We start from the raw sequence: 21,983 nt of genomic DNA on the forward strand, positions 1-21,983 counted from the left end.
ACGACGGGGACCTCAGGAACCCGCTCTGGTGGCCTCAGGAAAGGCCAGTCCCCATGCGAGTTCTTCGGGGGCCTCTCGGGATTCCTCTCCCGTCGATGCCGGGGCCTAAGACCTTGTGTTGAGTCGGGGCCGGAACCTGAGGATTCCTCTCCAGTGCTGACATGGATCTTGGGGTACTTCTGGAGTCTCCCCAGGGGAGTCAGTCCTCGTCTCGAATGCGGGCATGCACTTGCGCTTTCCTCCAGAGCGGTAGCAGCAGTGTCACTCAGTCCGCCGCGTGGATCAAAGGATCTAAGGTTTTCCCTCGAGTCTTTCCCACGAGGCTTTCCCACAGGGCTGTCCCACGTGCACACGTGGTGGGAGTCGATCCTCGGCTTGAACGTCAAGGCAGTGCAGGGAAAACAGGTTCCTCTGGAATGGACTGACATATCTGGGGGACTCTTGGAATGGTGGCACGACCCTGGAGTTCCTCTCGCCTTTCCTGTGGAGAGCGCCTCCTCTTGAGATGCGACGGGAACGCCGGGAATTCTTTCCCTACGAAACAGGGAAAGGATCCCTCATCTCGAGCAAGGAGGCGGAAACGGGACTCCCCTGGATGTGTGCAGGACACCACGTGCTTCCTCTCAAGTGGAGACGGGTATGTCGGGGAACTTCTTGAGTTGCAGCAAGGGTGTGAAGGACCCTTTGGAAGTTCCAGTGGTTAGATGTGATTGGCCTCGAGAAGCCTCAGCGGAAATGGGCCTCATCTCGCCTGGAGGGCAAAACCTCCTGGATTTTTTCGAGTTGCAGCTGGTGCTCTCGACTTACCACGGGGACCTCAGGGACACGATCTGGTGGCCTCTGGAAAGGCCAGTCCCCATGCAGGTTTCTCGTGGGCATCTTGGGATTCCTCTCACTTTGATGCCGGGGCCTAAGTCCTTGTGTGGAGTTGGGCCCGGAACATGAGGATTCCTCTCCAGTGTTGAAATGGATCTTGGGTCACTTCTGGAGTCTCCCCAGGGGAGTGAGTTCTCGTCTCGAGAGGGGGCATGCACGTGCGCTTTCCTTCCGACCTGTAGCAGCAGTGTCACGCTTCCCGTCGCGTGGATCAAGGGATCTGTGGCTTTCCCTCGAGGCTTTCCCACGAGGCTTTCCCACAGGGCTGTCCCACGTGAGTCTGTGGTGGGAGTCGATCCTCGGCGTGAAAGTCGAGGCAGTGCAGGGAAAACAGGTTCCTCCGGAATGGACTGAGACATCTGGGGGACTCTTGGAATGGTGGCACGACACTGGAGTTGCTCTCACCTTTCCTGTGGAGAGCACCTCCTCTTGCGATGCGACGGGAACGCCCAGGATTCTCTCCCGAACAATCAGCGAAAGGATCCCTCATCTCCAGCTACGAGGCGGAAACGGAGCTCTTCTGGATGTGGGCGGGACCCACGTGCTTTCTCTCGAGTGGAGAGGGGTATGTCGGGGAACTTCTTGAGTTGCAACAAGGGTGTGAAGGACCCTTTGGAAGTTCCAGAGGTTAGATGTGATTAGCCTCGAGACGCCTCAGCGGAAATGGGCCTCATCGAGCCTGGATGGGAGAACTTCCTGGATTTTCTCGAGTTTTGGCAGGTGGTCTCGTCTTACGACGGTGACCTAAGGAACCCGCTCTGGTGACCTCAGGACTGGCCAGTCCCCATACGACTTGTTCGGTGGCCTCCTGGGATTACACTCCCGTCGATGCCAGGGCCTAAGTTGTTGTGTGGAGTCGGGGCCGGAACCTGAGAATTCCTCTCCAGTGCTGAAATGGATATTGGGGTAATTCTGGAGTCTCCCCACGGAAGTCAGCCCTCCGCTCTAAGGGACATGCACGTGCGCTTTCCTCCCGAGCTGTAGCAGCAGTGTGACGCTTGCCATCGCGTCGATCATGGGATCTGTGGCTTTCCCTCGAGGATTTCCCTCGAGGCTTTCTCACGAGGATTTCGTACAGAGCTGTCCAACGTGCCACCGTGGTCGGAGTCGATCCTCGGCGTGAAAGTAGAGGCAGCACAGGGAAAACAGGTCCTCTGGAATGGACTGAGACAATGGGGGACTCTTGGTTTGGTGGCACGACCCTGGTGTTCCTTTCGCGTTTCCTGTGGAGAATGCATCCTCTTGAGATGGGACGGGAATGCCCAGAATTCTTTCCCGACCAAGCAGGGAAAGGATCCCTCATGTCAAGCTAGGAGGCGGAAACGGGGCTCCTCTGGATGTGGGCGGGACCTTCGTGCTTCCTCTCGAGTGGAGACAGGTAAGTCGGGGAACTTCTTCAGTTGCAGCAAGGGTGTGAAGGACCTTTTGAAAGTCCCAGATGTTAGGTGTGATTAGCCTCGAAACGCCTCAGCGGAAATGGGCCTCATCTCACCTGGAGGGCAAAACCTCGTGGATTTTTTCGAGTTGCGGCAGGTGCTCTCAACTTACGACGGGGACCTCAGGGACCCGCTCTGGTGGACTCAGGAAAGGCCAGTCCCCATGCGAGTTTCTCGGGGTCCTCTCAGGATTCCTCTCCCTTTGATGCCAGGGCCTAAAACCTTGTGTGGAATCCGGGCCGGAACCTGAGGATTCCTCTCCAGTGCTGACATGGATCTTGGGGTACTTCTGGAGTCTTCCCAGGGGAGTAAGTCCTCGTCTCCAATGGGGGCATGCACGTGCTCTTTCCTCCAGAGTGGTAGCAGCAGTGTCACGCTACCGTCGCGTGGATCAAGGGATCTGTGGCTTTCCCTCAAAGCTTTCCCACGAGGCTTTCCCACAGGGCTCTCCCACGTGCCACCGTGGTGGTAGTCGATCCTCGGAGTGAAAGTCGAGGCAGTGCAGGGAAAACAGGTTCCTCTAGAATGGACTGAGATATTTGGGGGACTCTTGGAATGGCGGCACGACGCTGGAGTTCCTCTCGCCTTTCCTGTGGAGAGTGCCTCCTCTTGAGATGCGACGGGAATGCCCAGAATTCTTTCCCGACCAAGCAGGGAAATGATCCCTCATCTCAAGGGGCGAGGCGGAAATGGGGCTCCTCTGGATGTGGGCGGGACCCTCGTGCTTCCTCTAGAGTGGAGAGGGGTATGTCGGGGAACTACTTGAGTTGCAGCAAGGGTGTGAAGGACCTTTTGGAAGTTCCAGAGGTTAGGTGTGATTAGCCTTGAGACTCCTCAGCGAAAATGGGCCTCATCTCGCCTGCAGGGCAAAACCTCCTGGATTTTCTCGAGTTGTGGCAGGTGCTGTCGAATTACGTCGGGGACCTCAGGGACCCGCTCTTGTGGCCTCAGGAAAGGCCAGTCCCCATGCGAGTTGCTCGCGGGCCTCTGGGGATTCCTCACCGTTGGATGCCGGATCCTAAGACCTTGTGTGGAGTCGGGGCCGGAACCTGAGGATTCCTCTCCAGTGCTGACACGGATCTTGGGGTACTTCTGGAGTCTCCTCAGCGGAGTAAGTCCTCGTCTCGAATGGGGGCATGCACGTGCGCTTTCCTCCAGAGCGGCAGCAGCAGCGTCACGCTTCCCGTCGCGTGGACAAGGGATCTGTGGCTATACCTCGAGGTTTTCCCACGAGGCTTTCCCAAGAGGCTTTCCCACAGGTCTGTCCCATGTGCCCCCGTGGTTGGAGTCGATCCTTGGCGTGAAAGTCGAGTCAGTGCAGGGAAAACAGGTTCCTCTGGAATGGGCGGAGACATATGGGGGACTCTTGGAATGGTGGCACGACGCTGAAGTTCCTCTCGCCTTTCCTGTGGAGAGCGCCTCCTCTTGAGATGCGACGGGAACGCTGGGAATTCTTTCCCGACCAAGCAGGGAAAGGATCCCTCATCTCGAGCTACAAGGCGGAAACGGGCTCCTCTGGAGGTGGGCGGGACCCTCGTGCTTTCTCTAGAGTGGAGACGGGGATGTCGGGGAAATTCTTGAGTTGAAGCAAGGGTGTGAAGGACCTTTTGGAAGTTCCAGAGGTTAGGTGTGATTAGCCTCGAGAAGCCTCACTGGAAATGGTCCTCATCTCGCATGGAGGCCAAAACCTCCTGGATTTTCTCGAGTTTCGGCAGGTGCTCAAGACTTATAACGGGGTCCTCCGGGACCGGCTCTGGTGGCCTCAGGAAAGGCCAGTCAGCATGCGAGTTCCTCGGGGGCCTCTCGGGATTCCTCTCCAGTCCATGCCGGGGCCTAAGACCTTGTGTGGCGTCGGGGCCGGAACCTGCGGATTCCTCTCCAGTGCTGACATGGATCTTGGGGTACTTCTGGAGGCTCCCCAGGGGAGTAAGTCCTAGTCTCGAATGGGGTCATGCACGTGCGCTTTCCTCCCGATCGGTAGTAGCAGTGTCACGCTTCCGGTCGCGTTTATCAAGGGATCTGTGGCTTTCCCTGGAGGCTTTCCCACCAGGCTTTCCCACGAGGCTTTCCCACAGGGCTGTCCCATGTGCCACCGTGGTGGGAGTCGATCCTCGGCGTGAAAGTCGAGGCAGTGCATGGAAAACAGGTTCCTCTGAAATGGACTGAGACAATGGGGGACTCTTGGTTTGGTGACACGACGATGGTGTTCCTTTCGCCTTTCCTGTGTAAAACGCATCCTCTTGAGATGGGACGGGAATGCCCAGAATTCTTTCCCGATCAAGCAGCCAAAGGATCCCTCATGTCGAGCTACGAGGCGGAAACGGGGCTCCTCTGGATGTGGGCGGGACCCTCGTGCTTCCTCTCGAGTGGAGACAGGTATGTCGGGGAAATTCTTGAGTTGCAGCAAGGGTGTGAAGGACCTTTTGAAAGTCCCAGATGTTAGGTGTGATTAGCCTTGAGACGCCTCAGCGGAAATGGGCCCCATCTCGCCTGGAGGGCAAAACCTCCTGGATTTTCTCGAGTTACGGCAGGTGCTCTCAACTTATGTCGGGGACCTCAGGGACCCGCTCTGGTGGCCTCAGGAAAGGCCAGTCCTCTGCGAGTTGCTCGGGTGCCTTTGGGGATTCCTCTCCCTTCGATGCCGGGGCCTAAGGCCTGTGTGGAGGCGGGGCCGGAACCTAAGGATTCCTCTCCTATGCTGACATGGATCTTGGGGTACTTCTGGAGTCTCCTCAGGGGAGTAAGTCCTCATCTCGAATGGGGACATGCACCTGCGCTTTCCTCCAGAGCTCTAGCAGCAGTGTCACGCTTTCCATCGCCTGGATCAAGGGATCTGTGACTTTCACTCCAGGCTTTCCCAGGAGGCTTTCTCACGAGGCTTCCCCACAGGGGTCCCACGTGCCACCTTGGTTTGAGTCGATCCTCGGCGTGAAAGTCGAGGCAGTGCAGGGAAAACAGGTTCCTCTGAAATGACTGAGATATTTGGGGGACTCTTGGAATGGTGGCACGATGCTGGAGATCCGCTCGCCTTTGCTGTGGAGAGCGCCTCCTCTTGAAATGCGACAGGAATGCCCAGAATTCTTTCCCGACCAAGCAGGGAAAGTGTCCCTCATCTTGAGCTACGAGGAAGAAACAGGGCTCCTCTGGATGTGGGCGGGACCCTCATGCTTCCTCTAGAGTGGAGACAGGGAAGTCGGGGAACGTCTTGATTTGCAGCAAGGGTTTGAAGGACCTTTTGGAAGTTCCAGGGCTTAGATGTGATTAGCCTTGAGAAGCTTCAGCGGAAATGGGCCTAATCTCGCCTGGAGGGCAAAACCTCCTGGATTTTCTCGAGTTGCGGCAGGTACTCTCGACTTACGACGGGGACCTCAGGGACCCGCTCTTGTGGCCTCAGGAAAGGCCAGTCCCAATGCAAGTTGCTCGGGGGCCTCTCGGGATTTCTCTCCCTTTGATGCCGGGGCCTAAGACCTTGTGTGGAGGCGGTGCTGGAACCTGAAGATTCCTCTCCAGTGCTGACATGGATCTTGGGGTACTTCTGGAGTCTCCCCAGGGGAGTAAGTCCTCGTCTCAAATGGGGGCATGCACGTGCGCTTTCCTCCATAGCGGCAGCAGCAGTGTCACGCTTCCCATCTCCTGGATCAAGATATCTGTGGCTTTCCCTAGAGGCTTTCCCACGAGGCTTTTCCACGAGGCTTTCCCACTGGGCTGTCACACGTGCCAGCGTGGTGGGAGTCGATCCTCTGCGTGGGAATCGATCCTCTGCGTGAAAGCCGAGGCAGTGCAGGGCAAACAGGTTCCTCTGGAATGGACTGAGACATCTCGGGGACTCTTGGAATGGTGGCACGACGCTGGAGTTCCTCTCGCCTTTCCTGTGGAGAGCGCCTTCTCTTGTGGTGAGAGGGGAATGCCGGGAATTCTTTCCGGACAAAGCAGCGAAATGTCCCTCATCTCGAGCTACGAGGCAGAAACGGGGCTCCTCTGGATGTGGATGGGAGACTCTTGCTTCCTCTAGAGTGGAGACGCGCATGTCAGGCAACTTCTTGAGTTGCAGCAAGGGTGTGAAAGACCTTTTGGAAGTTCCAGAGACTAGAAGTGATTAGCCTGGAGAAGCCTCAGCGGAAATGGGCCTCATCTCGCCTGGAGGGAAAAACCTCCTGGATTTACTCGAGTTGCGGCAGGTGCTCTCGTCTTACGACGGTGACCTAAGGGACCCGCTCTGGTGGCCTCAGGACTGGCCAGTCCCCATTCCAGTGGCTCGGGAGCCTCTCGGGATTCCTCTCCCGTCGATGCCGGGCCTAAGACCTTGTGTGGAGTCAGGGCCGGATCCTAAGGATTCCTCTCCAGTGCTGACATGGAACTTTGGGTACTTCTGGAGTCTCCCCAGGGGAGTCAGTCCTCGTCTCTAGAGGGGACATGCAAATGGGCTTTCCTCCCGCGCTGGAGCAGAAATGTCACGCTTCCTGTCGGGTCGATCATGGGATCTGTGGCTTTCCCTCGAGGCTTTCCCCCGAGGCTTTCCCAGGAGGCTTTCCCACAGGGCTGTCCCACGTGCCACCGTGGTGGGAGTCCATCCTCGGAATGAAAGTCGAAGCAGTGGAGCAAAACAGTTTCCTCTGGAATGGACTGAGACATCTGCGGGACTCTTGGAATGTGGACACGACCCTGGAGTTACTCTCGCCTTTCCTGTGGAGAGCGCCTCCTCTTCAGATGCGACGTGAACGCTGGGAATGCTTTCCCGACCAAGCAGGGAAAGGATCCCTCATCTCGAGCTACGAGGCGGAAACGGGGCTCCTCTGGATGTGGGCGGGACCCTCGTTCTTCCTCTAGAATGGAGACCTGTATGTCGGGATATTTCTTGATTTGAAGCAAGTGTGTGAAGGACCTTTTGGAATTTCGAGAAGTTAGGTGTGATTAGCATTGAGAAGGCTCAGCGGAAATGGGTCTCATCTCGCCTGGAGGGCAAAACCTTCTGGATTTTCTCGAGTTGGGGCAGGTGCTCTCGACTTACGACGGGGACCTCAGGGACCCTCTCTGGTGGCCTCAGGAAAGTCTAGTTCCCTTGCGAGTTGCTCGGGGCCCTCTCGGGATTCTTCTCCCTTCGATGCCGGGGCCTAAGACCTTGTGTGGAGTCGAGACCGGGACCTGAGGATTCCTTTCCAGTGCTGACATGGATCTTGGGGTACTTCTGGAGTCTCCCAGTGGAGTAAGTCCTCGTCTCGAATGGGGGCATGCACGTGCGCTTTCCTCCAGAGCAGTAGAAGTAGTGCCATGCTTCCCGTCGCGTGGATCAAGGGATCTGTGGCTTTCCTTCGATGCTTTCCCATGAGGCTTTCCCACGAGGCTTTCCCGCAGGGCTGTCCCACGTGAGACAGTGGTGGGAGTCGATCCTCGGCGTGAAAGTCAAGGCAGTGCAGGGAAAACAGGTTCCTCCGGAATGGACTGAGACATCTGGAGGACTCTTGGAATGGTGGCACGACGCTGGAGTTGCTCTCACCTTTCCTGTGAAGAGCACCTCCTCTTGCGATGCGACGGGAACGCCCAGGATTCTCTCCTGAACAAGCAGCGAAAGGATCCCTCATCGCTACCTACGAGGCGGGAACGGAGCTCTTCTGGATGTGGGCGGGACCCACGTGCTACCTCTCGAGTGGAGAGGGGTATGTCGGGGAACTTCTTGAGATGCAGCAATGGTGTGAAGGACCCTTTGGAAGTTCCAGAGGTTAGATGTGATTAGCCTCGAGACGCCTCAGCGAAAATGGGCCTCATCGAGCCTGGATGGGAGAACTTCCTGGATTTTCTCGAGTTTTGGCAGGTGGTCTCGTCTTACGACGGTGACCTAAGGAACCCGCTCTGGTGACCTCAGGACTGGCCAGTCCCCATACGACTTGTTCGGTGGCCTCCTGGGATTACACTGCCGTTGATGCCGGGGCCTAAGAGGTTGTGTGGAGTCGGGGCCGGAACCTGAGGCTTCCTCTCCAGTGCTGAAATGGATATTGGGGTAATTCTTGAGTCTCCCCAGGGAAGTCAGTCCTCGTCTCAAGAAGGGGCATGCACGTGCGCTTTCCTCCTGAGCTGTAGCAGCAGTTTCACGCTTCCCATCGCGTGAGTCATGGGATCTGTGGCTTTCCCTCGAGGGTTTAACATGAGGCATTCCCACGAGGCTTTCCCACAGGGCTGTCACACGTGCCACCGTGGTGGGAGTCGATCCTCGGCGTGAAAGTCGAGGCAGTGCAGGGAAAACAGGTTCCTCTAGAATGGAATGAAACATCTGGGGTTTTCTGGGAATGGTGGCACGACGCTGGAGTTCTAGCCTTTCCTGTGGAGAGCACCTCCTAATTGAGATGCGACTGGAATGCACAGAATTCTTTCCGAACACGCAGCGAAAGGATTCCTCATCTCGAGCTACGTAGCGGAAACGGGGCTCCTCTGGATGTGGCCGGGACCCTCGTGTTTCCTCTAGATGTGAGACGGGTATGTCAGGCAACTTCTTGAGCTGCAGCAAGGGTGCGAAAGACCTTTTGGAAATTCCATAGGTTATGTGTGATTAGCTTCGGAAAGCCTCAGTGGAAATGGGCCTCATCTCTCCTGGAGGGCAAAATCTCTTGGATTCTGTCGAGTTGCGGCAGGTGCTCTCAACTTCCGACGGGGATCTCATGGACCCGCTCTGGTTGCCTCAGGAAAGGCCAGTCCCTATGCGAGTTGCACGGGGGCCACTCAGGATAACTTTCCGTTCGAAGCCGGGGCCTAAGACCTTGTGTGGAGTCGTGCCTGGAACATGAGGATTCCTCTCCAGTGCTGACATGGATCGTGGGGTACTTCTGGAGTCTCCCCAGGGGAGTAAGTCCTCGTCTCGAATGGGTGCATGCACGTGTGCTTTCCTCCAGAGCTGTAGCTGCAGTGTCACGCTTCCCGTCCCGTGGATCAAGGGATCTGTGGCTTTCCCTCGAGGCTTTCCCACGATGCTTTCCACTAGGCTTTCCCACAGGGCTGCTTCACGTGCCACCGTTGTGGCTGTCGATCCTCGGCGAGAAAGTCGAGGCAGTGCAGGGAAAACAAGTTCCTCTGAAATGAAGTGAGAAATCTGGGGGACTCGGAATGGTGGCGTGGCCCTGGAGTTCCTCTTGCCTTTCCTGTGGAGACGGCCTCCTCTTGAGATGCAACGGGAACGACGGGAATTCTTTCCCAACCAAGCAGGGAAAGGATCCCTCATCTCGAGCTATGAGGCAGAAACGGGGCTTCCCTGGATGTGCGAGGGAGCCTCGTGCTCCCTCTAGAGTGGATACAGGTATGTCGGGGTCCTTCTTGAGTTGCGGCAAGTGTGTGAAGGACCTTTTAGAATTTCCACAAATTAGGTGTGATTAGCCTTGAGAAGCCTCAGAGGAAATGGGCCTCATCTCGCCTGGAGGGCAAAACCTCCTGGATTTTCTCGAGTTGGGGCAGGTGCTCTCGACTTACGATGGGGACCTCAGGGACCCGCTCTGGTGACTTCAGGAAAGGCCAGTCCCCATGCGAGTTGCTCAGGGGCCTCTCGGGATTCCTCTCCCGTCCTTGCCAGGGTCTAAGACCTTGTGTGGAGTCGGGGCCGGAAAGTGAAGATTCCACTCCAGTGCTGACATGGATCTTGGGGTTCTTCTGAAGTCCCCCGAGGGGAGGCAGTACTCGTCTTTAGAGGGGGCATGCACGTTCGCTTTCATCCCGAGGTGTAACAACAGTGTCACGCCTCCCGGCACGCCGATCATGGGATCTGTGGCTTACCCACGAGGCTTTCCCATGAGGCTTTCCCACAGGGCTGTCCCACGTGCCACCGTGGTGTGAGTCGATGCTCGGTGTGAAACTCGAGGCAAGGCAGGGAAAACAGGTTCCTCTGGAATGGACTGAGATATCTGGGGGACTCTGGGAATGGTGGCACGACGCTGGAGTTCCTCTCGCCTTTCCTGTGGGGAGCGCCTCCACTTGAGATGCAACAGGAACTCCCAGAATTATTTCCCGAAAAAGCTGTGAAAGGATCCCTCATCTTGAGCTACGAGGCGGACACGGGGCTCCTCTGGATGTGGGCGGGACCGTCGTGCTTCCTCTCGAGTGGAGATGGGTATGTTAGGGAACTTCTTGAGTTGCAGCAAGGGTGTGAAGGACCTTTTAGAAGTTCCAGAGGTTAGATGTGATTACCTTCCAGAAGCCTCAGCGGAAATGGGCGTCATCTCGCCTGGAGTGCCAAACCTCCTTGATTTTCCCGAGTTGCCGCAGGTGCTCTCGACTTACGACGGGGACTTTAGGGACCCGCTCTGGTGGCCTCAAGACTGGCCCGTCCCCATCCGAATTGCTCGGGGTCCTCTCGGGTTTCCTCTTCCGTAGATGCCGGGGCCTAAGTCCTTGTGTGGAGTCGGGGCCGGAACATGAGGATTCCTCTCCAGTACTGACATGGATCTTGGAGTACTTTTGGAGTCTCCCGAAGGGAGTAAGTCCTCGTCTCGAATGGGGGCATGCACGTGCGCTTTCCTACGAGCTGTAGCACCAGCGTCACGATTCCTGTCGCGTGGATCAAGGGATCTGTGGCTTTCCCTCGAGGCTTTCCCACGAGGCTTTCCCACAGGGCTGTCCCACGTGAGACCGTGGTTGGAGTCGATCCTCCTCGTGAAAGTAAGGCAGTGCAGGGAAAACAGTTTCCTCAGGAATATTCTGAGACAACTGGGGGACTCGTGGAATGGTGGCACTACGCTGGAGTTGCTCTCAGCTTTCCTGTGGAGAGCCCCTACACTTGAAATGCGACGGGAACGCCCAGGAATCTCTCCTGAACAAGCAGCAAAAGGATTCCTCATCTCGACCTACGAGGCGGAAATGGAGCTCTTCTGGATGTGGGTGGGACCCACGTGCTTCCTCTCGAGTGGAGAGGGGTATCTCGGGGAACTTCTTGAGTTGCAGCAAGGGTGTCAAGGACCCTTTGAAAGTTCCAGAGCTTAGGTGTGATTAGCCTTGAGAAGCCTCAGCGGAAATGGTCATCATCTCGCCTGGAGGGCAAATCCTCCTGGATTTTCTCGAGTTGCCGCAGGTGCTCTCGACATACGACGGGGACCTCTGGGACCCGCTCTGGTGGCCTCAGGAAAGGCCAGTCCCCATGCGAGTTGTAAGTGGGCCTCTCGGGATACCTCTCCCTTCGATGCCTGCGCCTAATACCTTGTGTGGAGGCGGGGCCGGAATCGGAGGATTCCTCTCCAGTGCTGACATGGATAATGGGGTACTTCTGGAGTCTCCCCAGGGGAGTCAGTCCTCGTCTCGAATGCGGGCATGCACTTGCACTTTCCTCCAGAGCGGTAGCAGCAGTGTGACGCAGTCCGCCGCGTGGATCAAAGGATTTATGGTTTTTCCTCGAGTCTTTCCCACGAGGCTTTCCCACGAGGCTTTCCCACAGGGCTGTCCCACGTGCACACGTGGTGGGAGTCGATCCTCGGCTTGAACGTCAAGGCAGTGCAGGGAAAACAGGTTCCTCTGGAATGGACTGACACATCTGGGGGACTCTTGGAATGGTGGCACGACCCTGGAGTTCCTCTCGCCTTTCCTGTGGAGAGCGCCTCCTCTTGAGATGCGACGGGAACGCCGGGAATTCTTTCCCTACGAAACAGGGAAAGGATCCCTCATCTCGAGCTAGGAGGCGGAAACGGGGCTCCCCTGGATGTGTGCGGGACCCACGTGCTTCCTCTCGAGTGGAGACGGGTATGTCGGTGAACTTCTTGAGTTGCAGCAAGGGTGTGAAGGACCCGTTGGAAGTTCCAGTGGTTAGACGTGATTAGCCTCGAGAAGCCTCAGCGGAAATGGGCCTCATCTCGCCTGGAGGGCAAAACCTCCTGGATTTTCTCGAGTTGCGGCAGGTGCTCTCGACTTACGACGGGGACCTCAGGGACCCGCTCTGGTGGCCTCAGGAAAGGCCAGTCCCCATGCGAGTTCCTCCGGGGCCTCTCGGGATTCCTCTCCCGTCGATGCCGGGGCCTAAGACCTTGTGTGGAGTCGGGGCCGGAACCTGAGGATTCCTCTCCAGTGCTGACATGGATCTTGGGGTACTTCTGGAGTCTCCCCAGGGGAGTTAATCCTCGTCTCGAATGCTGGCATGCCTTGCGCTTTCCTCCAGAGCGGTAGCATCAGTGTCACGCAGTCTGCCCCATGGATCAAAGGATCTATGGTTTTCCCTCGAGTCTTTCCCACGAGGCTTTCCCACGAGGCTTTCCCACAGGGCTGTCCCACGTGCACACGTGGTGGGAGTCGATCCTCGGCTTGAACGTCAAGGCAGTGCAGGGAAAACAGGTTCCTCTGGAATGGACTGACACATCTGGGGACTCTTGGAATGGTGGCACGACCCTGGAGTTCCTCTCGCCTTTCCTGTGGAGAGCGCCTCCTCTTGAGATGCGACGGGAACGCCGGGAATTCTTTCCCTACGAAACAGGGAAAGGATCCCTCATCTCGAGCTAGGAGGCGGAAACGGGGCTCCCCTGGATGTGTGCGGGACACCACGTGCTTCCTCTCGAGTGGAGACGGGTATGTCGGGGAACTTATTGAGTTGCAGCAAGGGTGTGAAGGACCCTTTGGAAGTTCCAGTGGTTAGACGTGATTAGCCTCGAGAAGTCTCAGCGGAAATGGGCCTCATCTCGCCTGGAGGGCAAAACCTCCTGGATTTTCTCGAGTTGCGGCAGGTGCTCTCGACTTACGACGGGGACTTCAGGGACCCGCTCTGGTGGCCTCAGGAAAGGCCAGTCCCCATGCGAGTTCTTCGGGGGCCTCTCGGGATTCCTCTCCCGTCGATGCCGGGGCCTAAGACCTTGTGTGGAGTCGGGGCCGGAACCTGAGGATTCCTCTCCAGTGCTGACATGGATCTTGGGGTACTTCTGGAGTCTCCCCAGGGGAGTCAGTCCTCGTCTCGAATGCGGGCATGCACTTGCGCTTTCCTCCAAAGCGGTAGCAGCAGTGTAACGCAGTCCGCCACGTGGATCAATGGATGTATGGTTTTCCCTCGAGTCTTTCCCACGAGGCTTTCCCACGACGCTGTCCCACAGGGCTGTCCCACGTGCACACGTGGTGAGAGTCGATCCTCGGCTTGAACGTAAAGGCAGTGCAGGGAAAACAGGTTCCTCTGGAATGGACTGACACATCTGGGGGACTCTTGGAATGGTGTCACGATCCTGGAGTTCCTCTCGCATTTCCTGTGGTGAGCGCCTCCTCTTGAGATGAGACGGGAACGCCGGGAATTCTTTCCCTACGAAACAGGGAAAGGATCCCTCATCTCGAGCTAGGAGGCGGAAACGGGGCTCCCCTGGATGTGTGCGGGACCCCACGTGCTTCCTCTCGAGTGGAGACGGGTATGTCGGGGAACTTCTTGAGTTGCAGCAATGGTGTGAAGGACCCTTTGGAAGTTCCAGTGGTTAGATGTGATTGGCCTCGAGAAGCCTCAGCGGAAATGGGCCTCATCTCGCCTGGAGGGCAAAACCTCCTGGATTTTCTCGAGTTGCGGCAGGTGCTCTCGACTTACGACGGGGACCACAGGGAACCGCTCTGGTGGCCTCAGGAAAGGCCAGGCCCCATGCGAGTTCCTCGGGGGCCTCTCGGGATTCCTCTCCCATCGATGCCGGGGCCGAAGACCTTGTGTGGAGTCGGGGCCTGAACCTGAGGATTCCTCTCCAGTGCTGACATGGATCTTGGGGTACTTCGGGAGTCTCCCCAGGGGAGTCAGTCCTCGTCTCGAATGCGGGCATGCACTTGCGCTTTCCTCCAGAGCGGTAGCAGCAGTGTCACGCATTCCGCCGCGTGGATCAAAGGATCTATGGTTTTCCCTCGAGTCTTTCCAACGAGGCTTTCCCACGAGGCTTTCCCACAGGGCTGTCCCACGTGCACACGTGGTGGGAGTCGATCCTCGGCTTGAACGTCAAGGCAGTGCAGGGAAAACAGGTTCCTCTGGAATGGACTGACACATCTGGGGGACTCTTGGAATGGTTTCACGAACCTGGAGTTCCTCTCGCCTTTCCTGTGGAGATCGCCTCCTCTTGAGATGCGACGGGAACGCCGGGAATTCTTTCCCTACGAAACAGGGAAAGGATCCCTCATCTCGAGCTAGAAGGCGGAAACGGGGCTCCCCTGGATGTGTGCGGGACACCACGTGCTTCCCATCGAGTGGAGACGGGTATGTCGGGGAACTTCTTGAGTTGCAGCAAGGGTGTGAAGGACCCTTTGGAAGTTCCAGTGGTTAGATGTGATTAGCCTCGAGAAGCCTCAGCGGAAATGGGCCTCATCTCGCCTGGAGGGCAAAACCTCCTGGATTTTCTCGAGTTGCGGCAGGTGCTCTCGACTTACGACGAGGACCTCAGGGATCCGCTCTGGTGGCCTCAGGAAAGGCCAGTCCCCATGCGAGTTCCTCGGGGGCCTCTCGGGATTCCTCTCCCGTCGATGCCGGGGCCTAAGACCTTGTGTGGAGTCGGGGCCGGAACCTGAGGATTCCTCTCCAGTGCTGACATGGATCTTGGGGTTCTTCTGGAGACTCCCCAGGGGAGTCAGTCCTCGTCTCGAATGCGGGCATGCACTTGCGCTTTCCTCCAGAGCGGTAGCAGCAGTGTCACGCAGTCCGCCGCGTGGATCAAAGGATCTATGGTTTTCCCTCGAGTCTTTCCCACGAGGCTTTCCCACGAGGCTTTCCCACAGGGCTGTCCCACGTGTACACGTGGTGGGAGTCGATCCTCGGCTTGAACGTCAAGGCAGTGCAGGGAAAGCAGGTTCCTCTGGAATGGACTGACACATCTGTGGGACTCATGGAATGGTGGCATGACCCTGGAGTTCCCCTCGCCTTTCCTGTGGAGAGCGCCTCCTCTTAAGATGCGACGGGAACGCCGGGAAATCTTTCCCTACGAAACAGGGAAAGGATCCCTCATCTCGAGCTAGGAGGCGGAAACGGGGCTCCCCTGGATGTGTGCGGGACACCACGTGCTTCCTCTCGAGTGGAGACGGGTATGTCGGGGAACTTCTTGAGTTGCAGCAAGGGTGTGAAGGACCCTTTGGAAGTTCCAGTGGTTAGACGTGATTAGCCTCGAGAAGTCTCAGCGGAAATGGGCCTCATCTCGCCTGGAGGGCAAAACCTCCTGGATTTTCTCGAGTTGCGGCAGGTGCTCTCGACTTACGACGGGGACCTCAGGAACCCGCTCTGGTGGCCTCAGGAAAGGCCAGTCCCCATGCGAGTTCTTCGGGGGCCTCTCGGGATTCATCTCCCGTCGATGCCGGGGCCTAAGACCTTGTGTTGAGTCGGGGCCGGAACCTGAGGATTCCTCTCCAGTGCTGACATGGATCTTGGGGTACTTCTGGAGTCTCCCCAGGGGAGTCAGTCCTCGTCTCGAATGCGGGCATGCACTTGCGCTTTCCTCCAGAGCGGTAGCAGCAGTGTCACTCAGTCCGCCGCGTGGATCAAAGGATCTAAGGTTTTCCCTCGAGTCTTTCCCACGAGGCTTTCCCACAGGGCTGTCCCACGTGCACACGTGGTGGGAGTCGATCCTCGGCTTGAACGTCAAGGCAGTGCAGGGAAAACAGGTTCCTCTGGAATGGACTGACATATCTGGGGGACTCTTGGAATGGTGGCACGACCCTGGAGTTCCTCTCGCCTTTCCTGTGGAGAGCGCCTCCTCTTGAGATGCGACGGGAACGCCGGGAATTCTTTCCCTACGAAACAGGGAAAGGATCCCTCATCTCGAGCAAGGAGGCGGAAACGGGACTCCCCTGGATGTGTGCAGGACACCACGTGCTTCCTCTCAAGTGGAGACGGGTATGTCGGGGAACTTCTTGAGTTGCAGCAAGGGTGTGAAGGACCCTTTGGAAGTTCCAGTGGTTAGATGTGATTGGCCTCGAGAAGCCTCAGCGGAAATGGGCCTCATCTCGCCTGGAGGGCAAAACCTCCTGGATTTTCTCGAGTTGCGGCAGGTGCTCTCGACTTACGACGGGGACCTCAGGGACCCGCTCTGGTGGCCTCAGGAAAGGCCAGTCCCCATGCGAGTTCCTCGGGGGCCTCTCGGGATTCCTCTCCCGTCGATGCCGGGGCCTAAGACCTTGTGTGGAGTCGGGGCCGGAACCTGAGGATTCCTCTCCAGTGCTGACATGGATCTTGGGGTACTTCTGGAGTCTCCCCAGGGGAGTCAGTCCTCGTCTCGAATGCGGGCATGCACTTGCGCTTTCCTCCAGAGCGGTAGCAGCAGTGTCACGCAGTCCGCCGCGTGGATCAAAGGATGTATGGTTTTCCCTCGAGTCTTTCCGACGAGGCTTTCCCACGAGGCTTTCCCACAGGGCTGTCCCACGTGTACACGTGGTGGGAGTCGATCCTCGGCTTGAACGTCAAGGCAGTGCAGGGAAAACAGGTTCCTCTGGAATGGACTGACACATCTGGGGGACTCTTGGAATGGTGGCACGACCCTGGAGTTCCTCTCGCCTTTCCTGTGGAGAGCGCCTCCTCTTGAGATGCGACGGGAACGCCGGGAATTCTTTCCCTACGAAACAGGGAAAGGATCCCTCATCTCGAGCTAGGAGGCGGAAACGGGGCTCCTCTGGATGTGTGCAGGACCCGCGTGCTTCCTCTCGAGTGGAGACGGGTATGTCGGGGAGCTTCTTGAGTTGCAGCAAGGGTGTGAAGGACCTTTTGGAAGTTCCAGAGGTTAGGTGTGACTAGCCTTCAAAAGGAACAGCGGAAATGGGCCTCATCTTGCCTGGATGGCAAAACCTCCTGGATTTTTTCGAGTTGCAGCTGGTGCTCTCGACTTACCACGGGGACCTCAGGGACACGATCTGGTGGCCTCTGGAAAGGCCAGTCCCCATGCAGGTTTCTCGTGGGCATCTTGGGATTCCTCTCACTTTGATGCCGGGGCCTAAGTCCTTGTGTGGAGTTGGGCCCGGAACATGAGGATTCCTCTCCAGTGTTGAAATGGATCTTGGGTCACTTCTGGAGTCTCCCCAGGGGAGTGAGTTCTCGTCTCGAGAGGGGGCATGCACGTGCGCTTTCCTTCCGACCTGTAGCAGCAGTGTCACGCTTCCCGTCGCGTGGATCAAGGGATCTGTGGCTTTCCCTCGAGGCTTTCCCACGAGGCTTTCCCACAGGGCTGTCCCACGTGAGTCTGTGGTGGGAGTCGATCCTCGGCGTGAAAGTCGAGGCAGTGCAGGGAAAACAGGTTCCTCCGGAATGGACTGAGACATCTGGGGGACTCTTGGAATGGTGGCACGACACTGGAGTTGCTCTCACCTTTCCTGTGGAGAGCACCTCCTCTTGCGATGCGACGGGAACGCCCAGGATTCTCTCCCGAACAATCAGCGAAAGGATCCCTCATCTCCAGCTACGAGGCGGAAACGGAGCTCTTCTGGATGTGGGCGGGACCCACGTGCTTTCTCTCGAGTGGAGAGGGGTATGTCGGGGAACTTCTTGAGTTGCAACAAGGGTGTGAAGGACCCTTTGGAAGTTCCAGAGGTTAGATGTGATTAGCCTCGAGACGCCTCAGCGGAAATGGGCCTCATCGAGCCTGGATGGGAGAACTTCCTGGATTTTCTCGAGTTTTGGCAGGTGGTCTCGTCTTACGACGGTGACCTAAGGAACCCGCTCTGGTGACCTCAGGACTGGCCAGTCCCCATACGACTTGTTCGGTGGCCTCCTGGGATTACACTCCCGTCGATGCCAGGGCCTAAGTTGTTGTGTGGAGTCGGGGCCGGAACCTGAGAATTCCTCTCCAGTGCTGAAATGGATATTGGGGTAATTCTGGAGTCTCCCCACGGAAGTCAGCCCTCCGCTCTAAGGGACATGCACGTGCGCTTTCCTCCCGAGCTGTAGCAGCAGTGTGACGCTTGCCATCGCGTCGATCATGGGATCTGTGGCTTTCCCTCGAGGATTTCCCTCGAGGCTTTCTCACGAGGATTTCGTACAGAGCTGTCCAACGTGCCACCGTGGTCGGAGTCGATCCTCGGCGTGAAAGTAGAGGCAGCACAGGGAAAACAGGTCCTCTGGAATGGACTGAGACAATGGGGGACTCTTGGTTTGGTGGCACGACCCTGGTGTTCCTTTCGCGTTTCCTGTGGAGAATGCATCCTCTTGAGATGGGACGGGAATGCCCAGAATTCTTTCCCGACCAAGCAGGGAAAGGATCCCTCATGTCAAGCTAGGAGGCGGAAACGGGGCTCCTCTGGATGTGGGCGGGACCTTCGTGCTTCCTCTCGAGTGGAGACAGGTAAGTCGGGGAACTTCTTCAGTTGCAGCAAGGGTGTGAAGGACCTTTTGAAAGTCCCAGATGTTAGGTGTGATTAGCCTCGAAACGCCTCAGCGGAAATGGGCCTCATCTCACCTGGAGGGCAAAACCTCGTGGATTTTTTCGAGTTGCGGCAGGTGCTCTCAACTTACGACGGGGACCTCAGGGACCCGCTCTGGTGGACTCAGGAAAGGCCAGTCCCCATGCGAGTTTCTCGGGGTCCTCTCAGGATTCCTCTCCCTTTGATGCCAGGGCCTAAAACCTTGTGTGGAATCCGGGCCGGAACCTGAGGATTCCTCTCCAGTGCTGACATGGATCTTGGGGTACTTCTGGAGTCTTCCCAGGGGAGTAAGTCCTCGTCTCCAATGGGGGCATGCACGTGCGCTTTCCTCCAGAGTGGTAGCAGCAGTGTCACGCTACCGTCGCGTGGATCAAGGGATCTGTGGCTTTCCCTCAAAGCTTTCCCACGAGGCTTTCCCACAGGGCTCTCCCACGTGCCACCGTGGTGGTAGTCGATCCTCGGCGTGAAAGTCGAGGCAGTGCAGGGAAAACAGGTTCCTCTAGAATGGACTGAGATATTTGGGGGACTCTTGGAATGGCGGCACGACGCTGGAGTTCCTCTCGCCTTTCCTGTGGAGAGTGCCTCCTCTTGAGATGCGACGGGAATGCCCAGAATTCTTTCCCGACCAAGCAGGGAAATGATCCCTCATCTCAAGGGGCGAGGCGGAAATGGGGCTCCTCTGGATGTGGGCGGGACCCTCGTGCTTCCTCTAGAGTGGAGAGGGGTATGTCGGGGAACTACTTGAGTTGCAGCAAGGGTGTGAAGGACCTTTTGGAAGTTCCAGAGGTTAGGTGTGATTAGCCTTGAGACTCCTCAGCGAAAATGGGCCTCATCTCGCCTGCAGGGCAAAACCTCCTGGATTTTCTCGAGTTGTGGCAGGTGCTGTCGAATTACGTCGGGGACCTCAGGGACCCGCTCTTGTGGCCTCAGGAAAGGCCAGTCCCCATGCGAGTTGCTCGCGGGCCTCTGGGGATTCCTCACCGTTGGATGCCGGATCCTAAGACCTTGTGTGGAGTCGGGGCCGGAACCTGAGGATTCCTCTCCAGTGCTGACACGGATCTTGGGGTACTTCTGGAGTCTCCTCAGCGGAGTAAGTCCTCGTCTCGAATGGGGGCATGCACGTGCGCTTTCCTCCAGAGCGGCAGCAGCAGCGTCACGCTTCCCGTCGCGTGGACAAGGGATCTGTGGCTATACCTCGAGGTTTTCCCACGAGGCTTTCCCAAGAGGCTTTCCCACAGGTCTGTCCCATGTGCCCCCGTGGTTGGAGTCGATCCTTGGCGTGAAAGTCGAGTCAGTGCAGGGAAAACAGGTTCCTCTGGAATGGGCGGAGACATATGGGGGACTCTTGGAATGGTGGCACGACGCTGAAGTTCCTCTCGCCTTTCCTGTGGAGAGCGCCTCCTCTTGAGATGCGACGGGAACGCTGGGAATTCTTTCCCGACCAAGCAGGGAAAGGATCCCTCATCTCGAGCTACAAGGCGGAAACGGGCTCCTCTGGAGGTGGGCGGGACCCTCGTGCTTTCTCTAGAGTGGAGACGGGGATGTCGGGGAAATTCTTGAGTTGAAGCAAGGGTGTGAAGGACCTTTTGGAAGTTCCAGAGGTTAGGTGTGATTAGCCTCGAGAAGCCTCACTGGAAATGGTCCTCATCTCGCATGGAGGCCAAAACCTCCTGGATTTTCTCGAGTTTCGGCAGGTGCTCAAGACTTATAACGGGGTCCTCCGGGACCGGCTCTGGTGGCCTCAGGAAAGGCCAGTCAGCATGCGAGTTCCTCGGGGGCCTCTCGGGATTCCTCTCCAGTCCATGCCGGGGCCTAAGACCTTGTGTGGCGTCGGGGCCGGAACCTGCGGATTCCTCTCCAGTGCTGACATGGATCTTGGGGTACTTCTGGAGGCTCCCCAGGGGAGTAAGTCCTAGTCTCGAATGGGGTCATGCACGTGCGCTTTCCTCCCGATCGGTAGTAGCAGTGTCACGCTTCCGGTCGCGTTTATCAAGGGATCTGTGGCTTTCCCTGGAGGCTTTCCCACCAGGCTTTCCCACGAGGCTTTCCCACAGGGCTGTCCCATGTGCCACCGTGGTGGGAGTCGATCCTCGGCGTGAAAGTCGAGGCAGTGCATGGAAAACAGGTTCCTCTGAAATGGACTGAGACAATGGGGGACTCTTGGTTTGGTGACACGACGATGGTGTTCCTTTCGCCTTTCCTGTGTAAAACGCATCCTCTTGAGATGGGACGGGAATGCCCAGAATTCTTTCCCGATCAAGCAGCCAAAGGATCCCTCATGTCGAGCTACGAGGCGGAAACGGGGCTCCTCTGGATGTGGGCGGGACCCTCGTGCTTCCTCTCGAGTGGAGACAGGTATGTCGGGGAAATTCTTGAGTTGCAGCAAGGGTGTGAAGGACCTTTTGAAAGTCCCAGATGTTAGGTGTGATTAGCCTTGAGACGCCTCAGCGGAAATGGGCCCCATCTCGCCTGGAGGGCAAAACCTCCTGGATTTTCTCGAGTTACGGCAGGTGCTCTCAACTTATGTCGGGGACCTCAGGGACCCGCTCTGGTGGCCTCAGGAAAGGCCAGTCCTCTGCGAGTTGCTCGGGTGCCTTTGGGGATTCCTCTCCCTTTGATGCCGGGGCCTAAGGCCTGTGTGGAGGCGGGGCCGGAACCTAAGGATTCCTCTCCTATGCTGACATGGATCTTGGGGTACTTCTGGAGTCTCCTCAGGGGAGTAAGTCCTCATCTCGAATGGGGACATGCACCTGCGCTTTCCTCCAGAGCTCTAGCAGCAGTGTCAAGCTTTCCATCGCCTGGATCAAGGGATCTGTGACTTTCACTCCAGGCTTTCCCAGGAGGCTTTCTCACGAGGCTTCCCCACAGGGGTCCCACGTGCCACCTTGGTTTGAGTCGATCCTCGGCGTGAAAGTCGAGGCAGTGCAGGGAAAACAGGTTCCTCTGAAATGACTGAGATATTTGGGGGACTCTTGGAATGGTGGCACGATGCTGGAGATCCGCTCGCCTTTGCTGTGGAGAGCGCCTCCTCTTGAAATGCGACAGGAATGCCCAGAATTCTTTCCCGACCAAGCAGGGAAAGTGTCCCTCATCTTGAGCTACGAGGAAGAAACAGGGCTCCTCTGGATGTGGGCGGGACCCTCATGCTTCCTCTAGAGTGGAGACAGGGAAGTCGGGGAACGTCTTGATTTGCAGCAAGGGTTTGAAGGACCTTTTGGAAGTTCCAGGGCTTAGATGTGATTAGCCTTGAGAAGCTTCAGCGGAAATGGGCCTAATCTCGCCTGGAGGGCAAAACCTCCTGGATTTTCTCGAGTTGCGGCAGGTACTCTCGACTTACGACGGGGACCTCAGGGACCCGCTCTTGTGGCCTCAGGAAAG

The sequence above is a fragment of the Ovis canadensis genome, chromosome 5 (assembly GCF_042477335.2).
Source record: "Ovis canadensis isolate MfBH-ARS-UI-01 breed Bighorn chromosome 5, ARS-UI_OviCan_v2, whole genome shotgun sequence".
NCBI classification, from domain to species: Eukaryota; Metazoa; Chordata; class Mammalia; order Artiodactyla; family Bovidae; genus Ovis; species Ovis canadensis.